Source organism: Mustela nivalis (genome assembly GCF_964662115.1).
Source record: "Mustela nivalis genome assembly, chromosome: X".
Lineage (NCBI taxonomy): Eukaryota > Metazoa > Chordata > Mammalia > Carnivora > Mustelidae > Mustela > Mustela nivalis.
This window is the reverse complement of record NC_139040.1, coordinates 111,013,722-111,036,088: the sequence shown is the minus strand read 5'-3', so window position 1 is coordinate 111,036,088 and position 22,367 is coordinate 111,013,722. Positions and strand designations below refer to the sequence as shown.

Here is a 22,367-nt window from a genome sequence, read left to right as displayed (position 1 = left end):
ACTTTCTTTATTCCCAGTGACTAATGACTTCCAAATTCATTTCTATATTTATAATCTTTTCTATAAACATCAAACAACTCTATCCAATTGTCAACTAATTTTTTTTGTCTCAGTGTTTAGTGGATATTTTTATACTTGACATAAATAAAACAAAACTCTTGATTCTTCCACTCTCATCTCTCTAGACCTCATTTCAGTAAATTTCTCCACCATCCACTTACTGTTTCTCGTAAACACTTGGGAGTTATCACTGATTTTTTTTTTTTTAAGATTTTATTTATTTAGGGGCTCTTGGGTGGCTCAATGGGTTAAGGCCTCTGCCTTCGGCTCAGGTCATGATTCCAGGCTCCTGGGATTAAGCCCCGCATCGGGCTCTCTGCTCAGCAGGGAGCCTGCTTCCTTCCTCTCTCTCTGCCTACTTGTGATCTCTGTCTGTCAAATAAATAAATAAAATATTTTAAGGAAAAGATTTTATTTATTTATAAGAGACAGAGAGAGAAAGTGAGAGCAGGAGGAGGAGGCAAAGGGAGAGGGAGAAGCAGACCCCCGGGCTGAGCAGAAAGCCAACAGACCAACTAGGGCTCCTGCTTGATCCCAAAACCCCGAGGTCATGACCTGAGCCAAAGGCAGAAGCTTAACCAACTGAGCCACCTAGGTGCCCCAAATGAGATTATTTTCTTCATTTCCTTTTTGAATAGTTAATAGTTAGTTAATAGTTAATAGTTAGTTACCCTGATAGCAAATCCAGACAAAAACACTAGAAAAAAACAAGGCCAATATCCCTATTCTTAATGAAGATATATGCAAATATCTTCTATAGAAAACTAGCAAACAAAATTTTATAGCATGTTAAAATGATCATACACCATGATCATCTGGGATTTATCTCCAGAATGCAAGAATGGTTCAACATAAACAAATATGATATACCATATTAACTGAATGAAGGATGAAAACCACATGATTATCACAATAGATGCAAAAAACCATTTGATAAAATTTAATACCTTTTCACGATAAAAACTCTTAACAAACTAGGTATAGAAGAAATCGGCTTCAACACAATAAAGGCCATATATGAAAGGCTCACAGCTAACATCATACTCAATGGTGAAAAATTAAAAGATTTTCCTCTAAGATCAGGAAAAAGACAAGGATGCACACATTAGACAGCTCTACTCAGCATAGGACTGGAACTATTAGAGAAATTAGGCAGCAAAAAATAAAAGAAATAAAAGGCATCCAAATTGGATAGGAAGTAAAATTGTCTGTTTATAAATGACATGATCTAATAATTGGAAAATTCCAAAGACTCCACACATACTCTGTCTCTTTCTGTCTCTGTCTCTCTCACACACATGTACAAACACATACGCGCACACACACACATATCGTTAAAACAAATACATTCAATGAAGTTACAGAATCCTACCTTCTCCACATGATTTGGTGGGAAGTACCAGCCGGTGAGCAGAAGGAGAAGAATAAATCTGGAGAATTTGGTTCCCTGGCTCCCTCCTTATGGGGCACTGAAGATGGCTAATGATAGCTCCTGTCAGATCACACTCTGCACACCACTCTCTCTGTTTTAGGTTAACTGCTATCTCCCCTCCCCACCTTTAGGCCTAGGGCTATAATATCCTGTTCACAATAGCCCTGAGGTCCTGATCTTTTCCTTGTGATTTCCCTACAGGCAGGCTTCTCTCACCTTTGTAAATAACAAGCCCACTTACTGAGCTTCTTCAGATTGTCCAAATGATATGTTCTTTTGCCAGTAGCCTACCTCATACTCAGATTTGACTCATCAGTAAATGCTGTAATTTCCACTTCCAAAGTATATTCCAAAGCTAACCAATTTTCACCACCCGCACTATCCTCACCTTAGTTTAATCCACCTTAATTTCTTACCTACATTACAGCAACAGTTGAATACTTCTGCTCTCTTTCCACTCCATCGTATTCTCACAGCAGCCAGTGCCATCTTTTTAAAAAGGAAGATAATGACATTATTCTGCTCACAAACTTCTAAAGGCCACAGAGAATGAAATAAACATTAAAATTCCTTATGATGTTCAACAAGGCTCTTCATTTGGCCTTTGATTCTTGCAGTCCCATTGCTTACACTCTCCCTAATGCTTACTTATATTGCTTCAGTCACAGTGGCCTCCTCAAAGTTCCATAAACATTCATATTGTAATATTAATTAATTAATTATTTTTTATGCTACTATTTTAAAGCATTTGCACTTGAACGTGATTCTATAGAGAATATTCTTATCTTAAATATTTGCAAGACTCCATTTCTCTTTTTCTTCAGCCCTCTACTTAAATGTCATCCCATTAAAAAAAGGGACTTTCCCTAAATGCATTATCTAAAATAAAAGCATGCAGTCTGTATCTACTTATGTACATTTATTTCTCTCCATAATGTTCATCACTGCCTCATATGATGTATCTATGTATTGACTTGTCAACTGTCACTTTTTTCTGCTATATTATTACTCCATGAGTGAAGAAACTACCACTTTTATTCACCACTTGTAATATTACGCCCTAGAATATTACATTGTGTGTTGAAGCTGTAATAAATTTTTAGTGAATGAATGGGAATGTAAATAAACCAAATGAATCAATTAAATTAAATTAAATTAAAAGCAAATTTAGGGATGCCTGGGTGGTTCAGCGGGTTAAAGCCTCTGCCTTCTGCTCAGGTCGTGATCCTAGGGTCCTGGGATCGAGCCCCACATCGGGCTCTCTGCTCAGCGGTGAACCTGCTTCCTCCTCTCTCTCTCTCTCTGCCTCTCTGCCTGCTTGTGATCTCTGTCTGTCAAATACATAAATAAAATCTTTTTAAAAATTTTTTTAAAAGCAAACTTAAATGAAAAGCCAATTCACAGGCAATGTTTGCTTAATGAGCATGTAGGAAAAAAAAAGTCAGATTAATACAATAGCATCAGGTTACAATGACCTGATTCAACTTCTAACAGTGGAACTGTTCCTTGCAACAGAACAAGATATTTCTGAAGCAAATTAATAAGGCTTCCATCCCCGGACATTGCCAGGGTGGGGATACTAAGATTTGATGCTCTAGTTTTCCTGTTTTTGTGCTCTATGGCCAAGCAAGACCCCTTGTTAATGAATATTATCTCTTTAAAAAACTACTATGTGATACATCATACTTAGAAAGGGGTATATAAATGTATATGCCAGGCAATAAATAATAAAAAGACTAATAAAATACCTATATTCGGGGCAAGCTATAAATATTACCAAGAATTTTTGAAGCTCCCTCTCCACTAGATTTTAACTTCCTGCCCTCCAGTAAAGGTAATAATTACCCTGAAACTTAAGTCCATTATTTCCTTGCCTTTTAAAATAGTTTTATTAATGTGAAAACTGTAAAGATCTGCACAAAAATGAAATTATTAACTATTCTTTCACTTGTATTTCCACTGATCAGTTTTTAAGATTCATCCATGTTGATGTATTTAATTCATTAATCCTCACATTTGCACATTATTCCATTATAGGAATATACACTGAATTATTTATGCATGTTACTCTCGATGGCTTTCAGGTGGCTTTAAAGTTGTTGTGTTACTCTTTACAAATTGCTGTGAATATTCTTTTATGTGTCTTTCCCATTACTACCTCCTTGGAAACATTCTCTTTCTTTAGAAGACTTTATACTTCTATGTTTAATCAATTTTGTATTGATCTTGCAATTGCTCTGAGGGAAATCTTGTTTTCCTCATTCTGGCATTCTTCGTCAGTCGTTTACTGTAGCCCTTCGAAAATTTACTGACATTACCTCAGATAATTCACTTGGAGAAGCTCTGAACTTAACACAGCAGTGCCAATTAACTGTCTCCGAAGAGCTGTTTTCTTTTCCTAAAAGGCCCCTAAGAAGCCTCTGAAATATTCTGGGGTATATTTAAAATATTTTGATAGTTCTATGACATCACAAAAGAAACTTTTCTTATATTGAATTGCATTGATGTCCCCTAAGTATCCTAAATTGAATTAACTCCAAATATACCGAATCTCTGGTGGAAAAAGAAGAAGGTTGTGCCTCTATCTCAAATTGATGAAACAGTTACTAATTTCAATGTCCACTTTAAATTGACCAGTTGATTTCAGCCTTGATTACATTGAGGACTAAATTACTCTTCTCCCTAAGAAAGTCTGCCAGATGTAACAAATAAAAATACAGGACACACAGTTAAATTTGCATTTCAGATTTTAAAAATGAGTAGTTTTTGGTAGAGGTATGTCCAATGCAATATTTGGGATCGACTCATACTAAAAAGTATTTTTAAATAAAAAATGCAATTAACTAGGCAACGTGTATTTTATTTATGACATTTCTACCATTAGAGCCGTCAAGGTTTCCCTAAATCTGTTTGATTTGCTCAAGATATTTTCTGTACATCATAAACTCGCTCGCTGTGGGGACCTTCGCAATCTTTCATTGTGTTTGCTTGTTCCTTCCTTTCATACTGCACATCACGTTCAGGCAAAGCACTGAGAGTCTTATGATAACTGTTCTGCCTAAAGAATATCACTTTTGCTGATAGTTCTCTGAGAATATTTTCCAAAGTGCAACATGTTCCCATCTAGGACAGAACAGTACGTCCAGAGGCTGAGAAGTGAAAAACAGGGGCGGGGGTGGGGCGGAGGGCTTGGAAAAGTCTGAGCAGTCCTGAGATACCGCGAGATGCTGGACGGGATAAAGTGTTCTGAACCTCACCAGCTCCCATACTTCAACGGCTATAGCCCGTTAAGCAGCGTTCCAACTTTGGCTTTCGGCGTCTGACTTGCCGTTAGGCCTGATCGGTTTTCCTTGGTCTGTCCCCAGCCGGGCCGGGCCTACTCCTTCACTTGGACTTTTGGGGCTTTTTCCCACTCGACACCGGCTACAGCTAGCATCATTTAAGATGTCTGACAACGGGAGCAGCCCAGATGGCCTACAAGACTCAGAAAAAAGAAGCCTGCTCAATAGCCCGGAGGAGCGGTCTGAAGCGGCTGAGACGAGAGAGACATCTTCAGACACGGAGCTAAGCTTGGATTTGACCGCAGATGACGGCATCCTCTGCGAGGCCACCCCAGAAAGTCAAGGCACAGACGCAGAAAGTTCAGCTGAAAACATCAACTTTGAAAGCACCGAAGATTCGGACCAGTTCTTCATCTGTGAGGAAACCGTCTTCCCTTACGACCCAGAAGACGAGGAGGAGCAAGGAGCGGAGGAGGAGAGAGGAGCGGCAGGAGGACACCCTCAGGTACAGTGCCCTGAAGCTAACCGTGATCAGTATCTATCAGATGAGGATCGGGCCCTGGAGGAGTGGGTGTCCTCCGAAATATCTGCCCTGCCCCGCCCTCGCTGGCAAGTTGTTTCCGCTCTTCGCGAGCGGCAGCTGGGTTCCAGTGCCCGCTTCGTTTATGAGGCCTGTGGCGCAAGAGTCTTTGTGCAGCGTTTCCACCTGCTCTATGAGCTTGAAGGCCATCATGGTTGTGTCAATACTGTGCACTTCAACCAGCGTGGCACCTGGCTGGCCAGTAGCAGTGATGATCTTAAAGTGATAGTGTGGGACTGGGTGCGTCAGCAGCCAGTACTGGAGTTTGCGAGTGGCCACAAAAATAATGTCTTTCAAGCCAAGTTCCTTCCTAATTGTGGTGATTCCACCTTGGCCATGTGCGCCCGTGATGGGCAGATACGCATAGCAGAGCTGTCTGCTTTACCACACTGCAAGAATACCAAGCGTGTGGCCCAGCACAGGGGAGCCTCCCATAAGTTGGCTCTGGAGCCAGACTCCCCTTTTCAATTCCTAACTTCAGGTGAAGATGCAGTTGTTTTTGCCATTGACCTCAGACGAGGCCGGCCGGCTTCCAGAGTGGTGGTAACCAAAGAGAGGGAGAAGAAGGTGGGGCTGTATGCGATCCATGTGAATCCTGCCAATACTTACCAGTTTGCAGTGGGTGGAAGAGATCAGTTTGTAAGAATTTATGACCAGAGGAAAATTAATGAGAATGAGAATAATGGGGTACTTAAGAAATTCTGTCCCCATCACCTAGTCAACTGTGATTCTAAAGCCAACATCACCTGCCTCGTGTACAGCCACGATGGCACAGAGCTCCTGACCAGTTATAATGATGAAGATATTTATCTCTTCAACTCCTCTGATGGAGATGGAGCCCAGTATGTTAAGAGATACAAGGGTCACAGAAATAATGCCACAATCAAAGGTGTCAATTTCTATGGCCCCAGAAGTGAGTTCATCATGAGTGGCAGTGATTGTGGTCACATCTTCTTCTGGGAAAAGTCATCTCGCCAGATCATTCAGTTCATGGAGGGGGACAAGGGAGGCACCATAAACTGCCTTGAGCCCCATCCTTACCTACCTGTGCTGGCGACCAGTGGCCTAGATCATGATGCCAAGATCTGGGCACCCACAGCCAAAGCTACCACTGAGCTGATTGGGTTAAAGAATATGATCAAGAGAAACAAGCGAGAACGAGATGAAGATCGCATACACCACACTGACCTGTTTGACAGCCACATGCTTTGGTTCCTCATGCGTCACCTGACACAGAGAGGTCATCGCCAGCACTGGGGAGCTCCTGAAGCTGGAGCCATGGATGCAGAATCAGATGCGTCTTCCAGTACCTCCAATTCATCTGAGGAAGACGAGAACCAAGACCGTGTGCAGTGCCTGCCGTCCTGAAGCCTCGGCCTCGTCCTCAAGCCTGGTCCAGCTAGATGTTGCTTCAGTAGGCTGGACTTTAAAATTTAAAGTTTAAAGTTAAAAGTTTAAAGTTTAAAATTCATTTTAACTAATAAATGTTTTTGTTTTCTATTCTCTACCATAAAAACCATCTTTTCTATCTCTTTACTCTTTCTTCACATTCTTCCTCTCCCATTCCTTTTCTCTCACTTGATTTCTTTATTCCTCTCTTTACCCATTATATCTCTGTGTAAGAAAATATGTAAGGTGTTTTGTTTTTTATTTTTGCCTCTTTTCATTTGTTTTCTTATGACTTAGCTCTTACAGCTAACTTCTAAAGGTTCTGGTAAAAAAAAATTAATAGTCTTACTAGGTCTATCTTCTCCTTTCTGATACCCTGAAATCTATCACCTTTTTTTTCCATCTTCAGTAGTTTAAGGTTAATTTCTTCAGTTGACTTGAAAATTTCAGAAATGTGTTTATTCTTTGAAAGTAAAGCAAAATAAAGCAAACCATGGTCTTGTTCCTTTAATGCGGACACTTGGCCATCCACACACACCCATGTACACACACACACACAGACTCTCTCTCACTCTCTCACAGAAAAGGAAAAGGGGAGAGAGGGTGCATAAATTCCTAACAAATAATTGATGCTTCTGGAATAAATAATTAGGGATTGTTGACACTTTCTGAATACCTGTGTTAATATTATTTTGAGCAGAGACTGGTAAAACTTAAACTTAATCATATGACATTGTTTATTTTGCACTCTCAATTCTCTTGAACTTTCATGGCGAGAATTCCCACAGGATTTCCTTCCAGGAAGACCTCTTGGGACAACCATTTCCTGTAAGATACTAGCCAGGAATATAAGAATTCCTAATATTTGAGAACATATATTTGAACTGAATTTAACAATAACTTATTTTTGCAATAAAGAGTTGCTTATCCTTACAGATAATTGATACCACTGGAAGAAAATTCCCATTAGACATCCATGCACTGCTTAAAATTCTCTTCACTTGCTTATAAGAGGTTAAATTGCTTTTAAAAATATTTTGTTTTAAGCCTTATTTAGTGTAAATTTTGCATGCTGGATGTTCAATTAGTGTTCAGTAATAATATTCATTTTTGTTTTACACCTGTTACTTGTGTAGGTGAATGCAGAGGCTTTGCCTTACCCCCCAAACCCCTGTTTTCCTTTGATAATAACTCCTTAAAATGGATATTATCGCTGGCCCCTTAAGCAAGTTGAGACATTTACATACTGAAATTAGACTTTGGAATGGAAAATAACATTCAAATTTCCTGTTCACTGATATTCAAAGTCAGAACGACTGCTTGGGGATCTGGGAGATTGGGGCAGCCCCTACCAAGGTGTGCTGTTAGGAAAGAACCTAAAGCCCCCAAAGAACCCAGTGAGTCTGAACTAAGCACTGCAGTATAAAACAGGACTTAAAGAAAATGAAATTATAAACTAGCAGTCCAAGTTTGGGGCATCCCTGCATGACTGGGTGAGATGTATACTAGCAACATCAACAGAACATTCAAAAACACTTTGGGAATTTCTAATGACACCGGGTGACAGAACAATGACAAGAGCATATTAATTATCCAGGGTTGTTGTTTTTTTTCACCTGCTGTTTGGAAGCAGTTCTGAATGTATGGGTGGGGGAATGATACTGTGAAATGAAACTTTCTTCACAGTTTCCTGCATGGTTCTGAGATTTTTTTTTTTTTTAGATTTATTTCATTTTATTTTGGAGAGGGAGGAAGCAGGTGCATGGGGACATGAACGCATGAGGAGGGGGTAGGGGGCAAGGGGCAAAGAAAGAGGGAAAGAGAATCTCAAGTAGATTCCCCACTAAGCACGGAGCCAGCCTCGGGTTTCAATCCTAGGACCCTTGAGATTATGACCTGAGAACCAAGAATCTGATGTTCAATCAACCGAGCCATCCAGGTGACCCTGTTCTGAGATTTCTTGTGCTACATGAGATATTGGAGAGATTTGGAAGGCAAAGGTAAAGTAGTAGCTTTATATATATATTTTTAGATTAAATTTATTTTCAGCATAACAGTATTATTTTTTCACCACACCCAGTGCTCCATGCAATCCGTGCCCTCTCCAATACCCACCACCTGGTACCCCAACCATCCACCCCCTCCCCGCCACTTCAAACCCCTCAGATTGTTCAGAGTCCATAGTCTCATGGTTCACCACCCTTCCAATTTACCCCAACTCCCTTCTCCTAACCCCCCCTGTCCTCCATGCTATTTGTTATGCTCCACAAATAAGTGAAACCATATGATAATTGACTCTCTCTGCTTGACTTATTTCACTCAGCATAATCTCTTCCAGTCCTGTCCATGTTGCTACAAAAGTTGCGTATTTTTTAAAGATTTTATTTATTTGTCAGAGAGAGATTAGGAGAGCACAAGCCAGGGGTGGCAGACAGAGGGAGAAGCAGGCTCTCTGCTGAGCAAGGAAACTGATGTGGGACTCAATCCCAGGACCCTGGGATCATGACCTGAGCCAAAGGCAGACACATAACTGACTGAGCCACCCAGGTGTCCCAGTAGTTAGATATTTCTTTTTTTTTTAAGATTATTTATTTATTTATCAGAGAGAGAGAGGGGAAGAGAGCGAGCACAGGCAGACAGAATGGCAGGCAGAGGCAGAGGGAGAAGCAGGCTCCCTGCCGAGCAAGGAGCCCGATGTGGGACTCGATCCCAGGACGCTGGGATCATGACCTGAGCCGAAGGCAGCTGCTTAACCAACTGAGCCACCCAGGCGTCCCTAGGTATTTTTTTAATGCTGAGAAAGTAGAGGTGGGGGCACTTGGTCACTGATCTGCTGGCTTACTTTACTGTGAGGCAGCTGGGTCTAGAGCTATACCAGCTCCCCTCATATCTCCCATATCTTAGCTTCACCAGTTCCATAAAAGAGTGATTACCTCTACAGGGCACTTACTCATCAAAGTTGGAGGTTTGGAGGCAGTGAAAGATCAACATGGGTTCCAGTCCTTGTAAGTTCCAGCTACTCCTCATGGATTTAAATCTATCCGTGTTTCCCCCTATTTCACACCCATCTCTTCTTCTTGAATGCTGAACTGACTTAAGGCTCCAGCACCTGAAGCAGACAAAAACCTTATGAGGACTGCTTAAGCACAATTATATAATATGACGTCTCTATTATATAAGTCACTTGCTACCTGTGTATCACCCTCCCCTCAGTGTTTCTGCTTCTTTGTTTGAACTGTGTTGGGTGCAATCACCCCCACCTGCTTTGGACTGACTTAAGCCTCTAGATTACTTAAACAATTTGCCATTTGGAGGAGTAAAAGTCCTCTAAAGACAGAGGTTGGATTTGAATAAAATAGTTTAGGTAGATAGATAGATAAAAGGGACTCAGATAATTAATTTGAAAAATAAAGTTATGATTATAGGTGAAAGTAAAGCAGGTAAAGTAAGTCCCAGAAAATGGAAGTAATTTTTAAAATTTTAATTTATGCAAACATTGGTCCTATTTGATGTATAGAAGAGAGCAATACAATATCACTACCAGCCTTCCATGAGATGGCAGGCAAAGCTAACAATTCTATCAAATAAGCAGGCAAAACTGCACCTTTAAATTTAAATTTTCAACACCAAATATTTTCATTTCAATATGGAATTTCTACAGGACAGTTCTGTGTAAGTCCTCATGGCCTTTATGCAGTATTATAATTGTCTCCTAATTATGCACAAAATTTAACTGCATAAAATTGTGACAGATGCCAAACTATACTTTTAAAAAGACATCTTCTGGCAGCCATTCCTTAAAAAAACAGGTGTGGAAAAGAATAGACATAAAAAAATTTAATGGAGCCTAATTGCTAAATGGCAGGCCAAAAAATTTGGGTGAATTTTGTTAGCTTGATAGCAACCTTCAGCAGTGCTCATTCTACCATGTTGTGAGCCAAAAACATAATGCAATAAAATTACAATAGACTGGATCTTAGCCACCCTGTGATCAACTTCTGTGAACTTCACTATCTTAATTTATTTCAACTTCAGTCTCTTTGACAGTGAAATGAGAGGTTTAGATTTCTATATTTAATTTTCAGAGTCTTATGGAGCACTTAATATATATTCTTTTAATGGATAGTGCAAGTTCAGATATGGATGTATGACAGTTCAGGTTCATGAGGAGCTTAGTACACTAATGCTGTGTTCTAGGGAGAACTAGAGGTTTTCGCATGTTTTCATTGAGGGGATTAGGTATTTTCCTATCCCGCTGCTTTATTCAAAGTATAATGTTATTTTTCCTTCCTAGCTTTGCAGCTTCTTTATCTCTAACTCCATTATAAAAGCAACCACCTATGGAAATTAGATACACATATGCTCTCAAGTATATTCAAGTGTAATTTCTCAATTTTTCTTTGGGAAAATAAAAAGCATGCTAAAATGAAGAACAGGAAACAAGTTCAGAGAAGTTAACCTTCCAAAGTCATTGAGCTAAGAAGATACGGAGTAGGGACTCAAATAGAATTTACAACTAAATTAATCCTACTTAATAATGGTGCATAGTGTCATTGTTTTGGTACAAGGTGATTCGGTTTGGTTGGCAGCAGAAATTGAGAACCCATATCTCAAGATTCTTTCATGACATTTAAAAGACTTCTTTGATCTATTAAGGTGGCCATGGTCTCACTTTGGACTTCTGCCAGCTATCCGATACATGTATTAGCAACTCAAACCCCTGAAATTAAATTGTAGGCTGCTGAGGAAAACAAACAAAACAACAACAATGATGTACCAAAGAGAAACAAAAACTGAAATACAAAATAGAAAAACAGTACATGCTGGAGTAGGGACAGTATTTCTAGCCTGTGCTACACACTGATCATTACTAAAAAGGTTATTGCTCATGAATCTCTGTCTAGAGTCAAATTCAAATTACAGCCAAGTCTGCTGATTGATTCTTTTGATTATTCTGCTAAGCAGCTGTTAACAACCCAGACATTCTAGAAATTCTCTTTCTCAACTGACAGGTATGACCAACACTGTGAAGGACTGAGACCCATGATAGGTAACCATAAGATCTTCAATCAAATAAAAAGCCTCTCTTTTCTACAGTGAGTTCCTCTCTCAGTAAGAGACAGGATTTGGGCCTTAGGTATTAACCCTCTTAAGACTAATAAATGATAACTGATCATCACTCCCATAAATATTTTTTAAAAAGCCTGCATGTATGAATTATTGGTGAGTAAAGATACCTGTTATTTTTTTTCTATCTTTAAAAATATGTAAATACATTTATTTTAACATAATCAGATAGAACCAAATATTTTGGAGGAAGGATGTTTTTTGCACATGCTTTCTCATAGTAGTTTCCTCTCCAAAAACATCTTTAGAATTTTAGGGTGATGGAACAACTCTGTATGGTACTGGAGTGGTGGATATATGATTCAATGCATTTGTCAAAATTCACAGAATTTTACATCACAAGGAGAAAACTTTAACATATACAAACTAAAAGAATTTCAACCAGGATGTCAGGAAATCTCGGAATGTAATACACCCTACGACAAATGAGTCTAACACTATTACAAATTTATGACATAACCTCACTGAAGCAGGTGGGAGAAAAGAAGCAGTCTAAATTACTTTGTCAAAATTAAAGACAAAAAGAACTGTACCTAAAAACTTTACTCCAGCTGGCAAATTTGTTTCTCATGATGATTCAGGTTAAGCAATAATTCTCAACCTACTTACAGATGTAGCTCATGTTTAATAAGCAAGTAAATGGATGGTGAGAACTAGGTTTCTTACTCTAAGAGAGGGCAATTATAGATAAAGCAAGGAGGAAAGGCTAAGTGTACTCTGTGGTAACTGAATTCAAATTGGGAGATACCAGTATGAATTCACATTTAGGTTAGCATAATATATATGCAGATGGATAAATGCTGAAATAATTATAGAAATGTGTGTATACGTGGGTTATTATACCGATACGTATTTCATAGATCTCTCTACTGACAGGCCTTGGGACCCCTGACAGCCCTGTAGTAATGAGTACCACCTGCACCTGGATCTTAATTTCTAATACATTGTCCAAAGAAAGGAACCAGAGATCCTTGGAAAAATGTCTGATTCCAAAACAAGGGCAGGGAATATACAAGACAACCCTGGAGCATCTTGTAGCGCTGAACAGCTACAGTATGTCAAAGTGAAACATGAAATAATGGCATTCCCAATGACCAAAGATAGAAGAGTTCGATTTTAAAAATAGTAATGTGATATTACATTATGACCTAAAGTATAAGACAAATATTCACGAGTCCATCCTGATATAAAAAATAAGTAAATAATTTTGGCATAAGGTATAAATCTCCCTATAGAATAATTCCAAATATCATAAAAGAGGTAAAGTTTGATTTCCCTCCTGCTTTTAAGTATCTTGCATCCAAAAGAACAGATTATAAAAAGAGAAAAAAGAGTAACTTTACAGTAAATAAATCCTACAAACATTACTCAAACACATGATGCTGGTTAATATCACCAATGATAAAGTCACATCAATATCATATGCCTCTAATATGATACAGGAAGGGCATTCACCTCCATGGCTATTCCTCCTCAGAACCCATAACCTTAGTCTATACGTGAGGAAAATATCAGAAAACCCCCAATTAAGGAACATTCTACAAAACACTTGGCCAGTACTCTTAAAAAATTTCAAGATCACAGGAAACAAGAAAAGGCTGAGAAACCAGGAGTCTAAGGAGACTTGGTGACTAAATGCACTGTGGTATCCTAGACAGGATCCTGTAACAGAAAAAGGATATTAGTGGACAAAGTTGAGAAAATCTGAATAGAGTCTGCAGTTTACTTAATAGTCACAAACCAATGGTGGTTTCTTAGTTTTAACAAATAGACTAAAGTATTGTAAGATGTTAACATTAAGGGAAACTACGTGAGGGTTATGTGGGAACTCTCTGTATTAACTTTGGAACTATTTTTTTTCCCCACAAATCTAAAATTATTTCAAAATAATAAAAAAATGTCAACAAATCCGTGGAAAATCTCTAACTTTAGTAGTCCTAATAATTGTATCAGCAGAAATAATTTGGTTCCCTTGATTTTTGAAGTCTCTGCTTATATTGTAATTCACGCTGAGTAACTTCCATTACTTGTGACCTCTTGAAGGTGTTCTTTCTTTATTATTTCTCTATTTTGTTCGATGATGTACTTCTGGTAAGTTGCTACTAATAAAAGTACAGTAAAAATTGAAATAAAGATGAAATTTTAAAGGACAACATTTTGTAAATTCTTAAAAGATAGAAATGTTCTTAAAGAGACACTTTACCAAACTAACTGTAAAGTATTTAGTATTTAGGAGCTGCACAAAAATGTATGCATAACTTCTTTCTTTAAACCACTGATAATTTAATAAGAAATTTATCTCTGCAGTAAGTAAAATTTTATGGACATCTTTAGAACAGAAGTGGAGTGGAAGCCAGATTTGTGTTGGATGAAGGTATGCAGGAGGAAAGCAAGTAAGATAGTGAGTATAGGCAAGTCTTTCAAGAAGTTTTGCTGTGAAGAGGAAAAGAACAATGGAGTGATAGCTGGAATAAGATATATATTTAAGGGATCATCATTACACTTTATTTTTAATATGAAGGATATTAGAAAAATTTATATTAACCATAAAACATGAGAAATAAATGAATGATGTGGGAAAGTGTGGATTTCAAGTCCTGGAGGAGATGTTACGCAGAAACCTTTGGAGGAAGGCTCTTTCCCACAATCAGACCATATGGTATGAATTTGGTCAAAAAAATTGACAGGTTTGAGGGTAGGAAGGAATGGGAGAGCTTGATGTTATTGCTTTGACTCTCTGCCGTATAAAATATGAGGTAAGTCCATCAATTTAGACTCCTGTGGAGGGAATTACATAATTCTAAAAAGAGAAGACAACTGAACCTAATCTTCTCAAAAAAGAGGGAAATAAACTTCCTAGGGAAATATAATTTTTTTTCTAGGAATTTAGACTTTTTGAATAAAATTGTAACTGAAGAGATTTTTCCTTGGCTATCACACTAATGGCATTTTATTTGAAATTCAAATATAGCTTGGAAGTACATAAAAAATGATGTGTGGCACCCCACTGGAGAAAAAAGAGGTACCTTTGTCTCATTTAGATAATGGGCATTACCATGGCATCCATGATTTCTGTGCAGTGTCAAACTGACCTGATTAAATATCCAAACTGAAATTTGTACTTCCTATCAAAATACTTATACAATTTTTTCTTGATTATACCAACATATGTACATAAAAAGAGTGCTTACAACTTCACTGCCACATAAATCTAGGCCCTTCCTAGAGTCATCAAGTAAGAAGCCTTCTGCAGAATACCACGGTGGAGAGCCATGTTCTACTACTTTTAATTATTTTTCATTTTATTCATTTAAAATTTTTTTTAAGATTTATTTATTTATTTAAGAGAGGGATAAAGAGCTCATGCACTAGTGGGGGGGGGGGCTGAGGGAGAGAGAGAGAAATCCTCAAGCAGATTCCCTGCTGAATGAGGAGCCTTACATGGGGCTCCTGGGGAAGGATGCTGAGATCATGACCTAAGCCAAAAATCAAGAGTCAGACACCTAAGTGATTGAGCCACACCAGCACCCCTCTAAAAGTTGGACCAGAACTTGATAAACCTCTGCAATGAGTATTAGAAGTCCAGACATGAGAAAATGACCATTCCGACATAGTTCAGCATGAATGATAAAAAAAAAAAAAAAAAATCAGTGAAACAGTTCCTTCCCTCAATTTCTAAACAAGTACAGACAGGTTTAAAGTACAGAATGGGTTCTAATGGGATTGTCATTAAAGGATGAAACTGTCCATTGAAGTCAGAAGCCACTTTAGGGCAATTTCTGTATTACAGCAAGACAATAAGCTATTTATTCTTAAGTGAATATAGGAGTCACATAGAAGCGTTATGTAAATGGTCACTTTGATAAACTCTCATACTAGTTTTAATTAAAAAGATGCTCTCAGATTGTGTATATGTGCTATCATATCATCAACAATCAGTCTTCAATGTATTTTGCACTACTTTTACTTCGTATTTCTCCTTCACTTCTTCTGGCTTTTGCTGGGATCTCCTAAGCAAAGTTGAATGATGGGGATATTGGGGCACATCTGTGTTTGTTCCATTAACGAAAATGTTTCTAATCTGTACTCATGGAACTTCTTTCATTCTTGTCATATATTTGTGCCTCAACTCTTTTTTTCTTATTTATATTTGCCAACTTTTTATGTATTTTACCAATCTTTTCACCATGTCATGTTTTGGTTTTAGTGTAGGTGAGATTACTGGTGTGTATTTGAATGTTTTATCTTCTACCTCATTAATTTCTGCACTTATACATGCTTTGTTTCAATTTATTTGGGTTTTTGTTTGTTTTTCTTTTTTTTCTTCTTAAAGAGAAAAAACGTTTTTGATTTTTTAAATCAAATCCATTTAACTCTATAAAATTTCTTCTGAGTATGATTTAAACCACTTCCCATAGGTTTTTTTAAAAGATTTATTTATGTATTTATGCATTTATTTCAGAGAGAGTGTGTGTGCAAGCAGGGAGAGGGAGAGACAGGCAGACTCCAGGCTGAGCCTGGAGCCCAATCTGGGACTTGATCTTATGACCCTGAAATCATGATCTGAGCTGAAATCAAGAGCTGGATGCTGAACCTACTGAGCCATCCAGGTACTCCCCCCCATAGGCTTTCATATATAGTGTCTTCATTATTTTTTAGATAGCATGTGATGTTAGTTATGACTCTCTCATTAAAACAAAATTAAAAGTTACACTAAACAAAAATACTACTTTTAGTTATTTTCTTATGATGATTAAGAAGTAATTAATTTTCATGATCAAATATCCAAACAATGGAGAACAGTATAAAGTAAAATGAATTCCCCATGTCTTCATACTCTGTTATCAGTGGTAAGTGGTATTAACAATTTCTTAAATTTTTTTACAAAACACATTTTATGCCTATGAGAGCACACGCCTTATTTTTTACAAAAAAGAGATCTAAATTAGTTATCCATCACTGTGAAACACATTAGCCCAAAATTTAGTGGCTTAAAACAGCCAACTTACTTTTATTTCACATCTTCTGTATATTCACATCTTCTGCACGTGACTTAACTGGGTCATCTAACTCAAAGTATCCCACAAGGCTTTAATCAAGGTGTCAGCCAGGACTCCAGTCATCTCAAAGCTCAAGTGGGAAAGGAACAATGCTTCTGAGACCACTCATGTGGCTCTTCTGTGGCCTTTAGTCCTTGCTAGCTATTGGTCACAGACAATTCCTCGCCAAGTGGGTCTTTCCATGGGGCAGCTTACAACAAGGTAGCTGACTTCCCTCAGAAAAAATAAGTGAGTCAGGAGGGTGCAAAAAATATACTACAATCTGTAACCTGATCTCTGGTACCTCTGCTACATTCTATTCACTAAAGTGAATCACTAAACCCAACCCATTTTCAAAGGATAATACCAGGAAGACAGAATCATTGAAGGCAGTTTTAGACACTGCTTATCTCAGGATCATATTATGCATTAATTCCCTCAAAAATAGTTTTTATGCCCTTTCATCTTTTTATTTATCTAATGCTTTTCAGCCACTGCCAGCATGCCGGGATAAAGAAGCATTAAACAAGCAAACAACAACAACAAAAAAATACATAAATAAAGAAGCAAGAACATAGATGAGAACTCAATTTAGTAAATATATTTAGGTATGATTACTAAGCATATGTGAAAAAATATATGGTTATTAGCATACCTCTCAATGTTACAAACTCATTTTGGATTTGGCTAAGTAGAAAAATGGGCTAGCAAGATCCTCTTTTTTAAAGATTTTTATTTATTTATTTAACTGTCAAAGAGAGAGAGAGAGAGAGAGAGAGAGAGAACAGAAGCAGAGGGAGTGGGAGGGGAGAAGCAGGATTCCCGCTGAGCAAGGAGCTCAATGCAGGGCTTGATCCCAGGGTCCTGGGATCATGACCTGAACCAAAGGCAGATGCTTAATCAACTGAGCCACCCAGGTGCCCACTAGATCCTCTTGAGGATGGAATCAAGGGCCACAGAGAAATATAGAATTCCTCCTGGGAAAGCAGAAGGGTCCAAATGGGTAGTCAGTGGTCAGAAGTGTAGAACAAACTTAGAAGGCATTGGTGTTCATTTAACACAAAATATCTGAAATCATAATGGGGCAAATTCTCCTGTTCTCTAATTCCCTAGTTCAAGCTGGGAGATGAGGACTCAGACAAGGGAGAATATAAGCTCAAAAAGCAGCTTCTACTGTACTGTGTCAAACAATCAATCACCTTATTTGTTTTTCCAGGGCTTTTCCTTGGTCCCTATCAACACTTTAGAGGCACAGAGCACCACTGGATTAGTTTCAGTCATTTGGGGTATTCTTCCTTGTACATGTGATCTACGTCACCCATGCCTTCCAGTATTCCTTTACTGACTTTGTTTCAACGTGAGCACTCCATATATTTTCCAACAGAATTGTAGATTTTCTGGGTAATTTTTGTATATTATTTTCTTAACCATAACATTTTAAAAGTGACCAATAGATCCATATTATAACATTTCTCTAGTTTTCTATACCATCATTGCAAATCCTTTTTTCCATAGAATAACTAGTATGAAAGGCTGAAGACTTCTTATCTTTCATGGAGTAACCATTCATATTTTTATCTCCTTCTGGAGTTTTAGATGTTTCATGATTAACAATGCTATCACTTTCAATAGTGAAATTCTACATACTTCTAGCCACTGCCCTTCTCCAAGAGCTCATCAAGATACTCTGAAATCCCACCATTGCCTTCATCAAAATAGCCCAGGATATACATGTGATTCACTTGATTTAGATTTTTTAATTTTATGAATAACTTTTTCTTATGATTTTTTAATGAAGAAAAAGGTTATAAACCTAAGGTACATGATGGTCAAAAATAGGCATAACCCTTCTTAACTACTGTTAACTAGGGAACTGCAGTAGGAGCTGGAATGAGAAAATAGGTTAACATTTGCTCTACATAGAACATTTGGCTTCAGTGTGCCCAATAACAGATTAGATTTACTAGTTATGAGACAATTAAATGAGAACATTCACTTGTTGATATTTCATCAGTTTGGAACTCCTTTTACTAGTTATAGCATCATGGTCAAAAGAACAAGCTGGAACTATTTTTTTTTTTTTTTTACCTTTTGTTTATTTATTTTAGAGACAGAGAGCATGCATGCATGGGCGGAGGAGCCACTCTGAGTGTGGAGCCCAAGGTGTGCGGCTCATTCCCATGACCCATAAGATCATGAGCCATGTGATCATGACTTGGACTAAAACCAAGAGTGGGATATTTAACTGACTGAGCCACCCAGATACCCAAGCTAAAACTATTTTTAAAAAAGATAACTATATGAGGATATTTAATCTGTAAAAAATGAAATGTATAATCACCTCTTAATTATAGAATGAGGGGAGTGAATCAAGTGGAAGCCAGTCCATAAAGTGAGATAGATCTCTATTATTGATACAAATAAGAAACATGTCAGAAAGAGTATTGAATTTGTTTGGGGTCCTAAAAAACTTACCTGCAGTGGCTGAGGAGGGCCTCCCATGTTTAGAAAGTTCTGGAGGACTTTGATCTCCTAGATTAGTTACAATGAATAAGGTGCTATGTTTGTGGGAGTTCACCCTGAGACATTATCCTTATTTAAAGACCTTAAGAAGATGTTTGAAAAAAGAAGAGGGTAATGTAGAAGAATTGAAATTCTTGAAGAGTTACAGTGTTCAGATGTTAGGAAACCTGTTGAGTCTTACAGCCTTTGGCAAGGCTGCATCCTCTGTTTTTGAGGCTGAGAGAACTTCCCTGAAAAACTTCAGAAGATCATGAGGAAGAAGGTCAGTTGCTGTTTATGAATAATGGCCTTTTGTAATAAACATCCATACATTCATTACACAAGGCAAAAGACATCCCAGGTCATGCTGTGCTCCCAAATTTCTTTTTTGGCTTCTTGGCAAAATACTGAAGATAATGAACTTAATTACTTTCAGAAGTATCATTCACAAAAGTGGTTCTTTCAAAAATACATAAAAATATTTATAAGATTGATAGAAACTTATTTTAAGGAAATCTTTCATCCCCTCATAAAATTATCTCTTTGAGTGAATTTATGATAAATAAATATCACAATTTCATTTAAAATACTTCTGGCCTAATTATGGGTAGCTGCTTTTCTCATATAATTAATAAATATGAGATTTTAGGTGTATTAGATTTTGCATTTTAAAAAATTTCCTAGGAAAATTAGAAGTCATTCTAATAATGACTATACTTCATATAGGAAGAAATCTGTTCCTGCTCTTAACTATTAAACTAGGTCATAAACAAGCCAATTTGTGGTAGATACCAAGAAAAATATAAACTATAACTAAGGGTTTTAACGATTATAAAAACCTTCAATTGTAGAAAGAAAATATCTGCTAAATCTATGAAAAGCAAGGGTTAGTACCCTCTCCCTTTGATTCACGGTCCAGTTAGTGCCCAAGAATGATAGCTAAGCAAGATCTTTTTTTTTTTAAAGATTTTACTTATTTCATAGAGAGAGATCACAAGTAGACAGAGAGGCAGGCAGAGAGAGAGAGGGAAGCAGGCTCCCTGCTGAGCAGAGAGCCCGACACGGGACTCGATCCCAGGACCCTGAGATCATGACCTGAGCCGAAGGCAGTGGCTTAACCCACTGAGCCAACCAGGCACCTGCTAAGCAAGATCCTAATTTTAATACAAGTTCCCCCTCCAAATAGGCTTCAGTGAAATTGTTATTTTAGAATAAATTTACAGAAATAACATCTCTGGGAAAAATGATATACAAAATAAAAGTTTTTCTTGTCCCTAAGTTGCCCTTCATACATTCAATTTTGACTGCCAGCCATAACTTTAAACATCACTGGTTTCCTAGTACTATAATCAAGAAAACCATATTTTGAAACTTTTCTTACAACAGTTACTCTCTTTATTCTTTTGTTTCTGATATTTTTATAATAGTCAAAATATATTACTTCATTGCATTTAAAACAATGAAGAGTCTATATTATGAAAGGAGAAAAATGAGAATTGCTCTTCTCTTTCAGTCATCCCATATTATGCTCTTTTGGAGTTATTAATGATTCCCAGAAAGAGACAGAGAAATGGGACTGTAGGAAAGGAAAGAAGGAGTGAGAGAGGAAGGAAGGGAGGGAGGAGGGATAAGAGGAAGGAAGGAAGGAAGGAAGGAAGGAAGGAAGGAAGGAAGGAAGGAAGGAAGGAAGAAAAGTTATATCTCTAAAAATAACTTCATCCCAGGATCTTGCATAGCCAAAGAATATTTTCCCCCCAAGGCCATAACCATAATGTGCAAATGGTACCTTTGATTTTCTAAACAAATCTGTTTACTGACATAACACACCAGTTTGTCCTTATGCAAGGAACTATAGTCCTTGGAATTAATGCTCTCTCATACATTTAACTACTAGATTGGGGCAAGAAAACACTGAATGTACATTGTCTGAAACAGAAGTAAATGTCATATCACAGGATATTCTCAGAGATGAATTAACCATCTTCTCTACAAAGGCTTTTACAGATGGCCTTATTACCCATAGCCTCAAAATAAGAGAAGCTATCTGAGTTATTTTAGTTATTGACTGCAATTAGATGTTGGTAAGGGAAACCCAAAATATCAGGGGCTTAAACACAATGCAAGTTTGTTTCCTCTTACTTACAAGTCCAAAGATGGGCAGTTCATGGATTATAAAGGTTACAAGATTTAATATCCCAGATGACTCCTACCTAACTTTATGCCTTGCCCTGTATATCATGGTGGAGAGATGCTCTATGAAACTTTAATAAGCAATTGTGTTGCAGGCTGGAAGGGCAAAGCAAGGGAAGCAAGAAGAAGAAAAAAAAAAAGCATCTATATTGAGAAAGCAAAATCTTTCCAAGAACTGCACAGCCAACTTCTTACATCTCGTCACCTCCCCCAATGTAAGTGCTCGATAATTGACATATTTTAGATGATCCTATGGTCACGTGTAACATACAGAGTTTCTATTAGTAAGAAGAAAGGAAAGGGAAAAACAGATACTGGGTAGACTTCCTGCAACAAGAGTGTCAAGACTGTTTCATAAAGCAAGGAATTCCCAACAGTGCAAGGACAGCTGAAAAATCAAGTAAATTAAAAGTGAAGAAACATCCATTAATTTTAAGAACCATGAAGTTATTAGTGACCATGACAAGGAAAGGTTCAATGATTGATGCAGGAGAAGTCAAAAGGAGTGAGGTAAGGCTAGCACTAAGAGGTAGACAAGTAAGACGTGTTTTTAAGTAAAAGCAGACTTTAAAAAAAGAATTTTGTAGACTGCACATATGCTCAAAGAAATTTTGGAGGGTGATGAGAATGTTTCTGGATTATGGTGTTGGTTGCATACATTCATAAATTCACTACAAACATTACTGAATTGACACAACCTGTGAATTTTATGATATGTAAATTATACTTCAATAAAACCTAAAAACACAACTAATGATAATAACCTT

General features: G+C 37.6%; 1 pseudogene across 1 annotated transcript; it reads left to right on the top strand.

Moving 5' to 3' along the window:
* Positions 1-4,772: 4,772 nt before the first annotated feature.
* Positions 4,773-7,227, top strand: LOC309855675 (DDB1- and CUL4-associated factor 8 pseudogene; annotated as a pseudogene). The gene has a single exon. The product of its transcript is annotated as a DDB1- and CUL4-associated factor 8 pseudogene (transcript).
* The last annotated feature ends 15,140 nt before the right edge of the window (positions 7,228-22,367 follow it).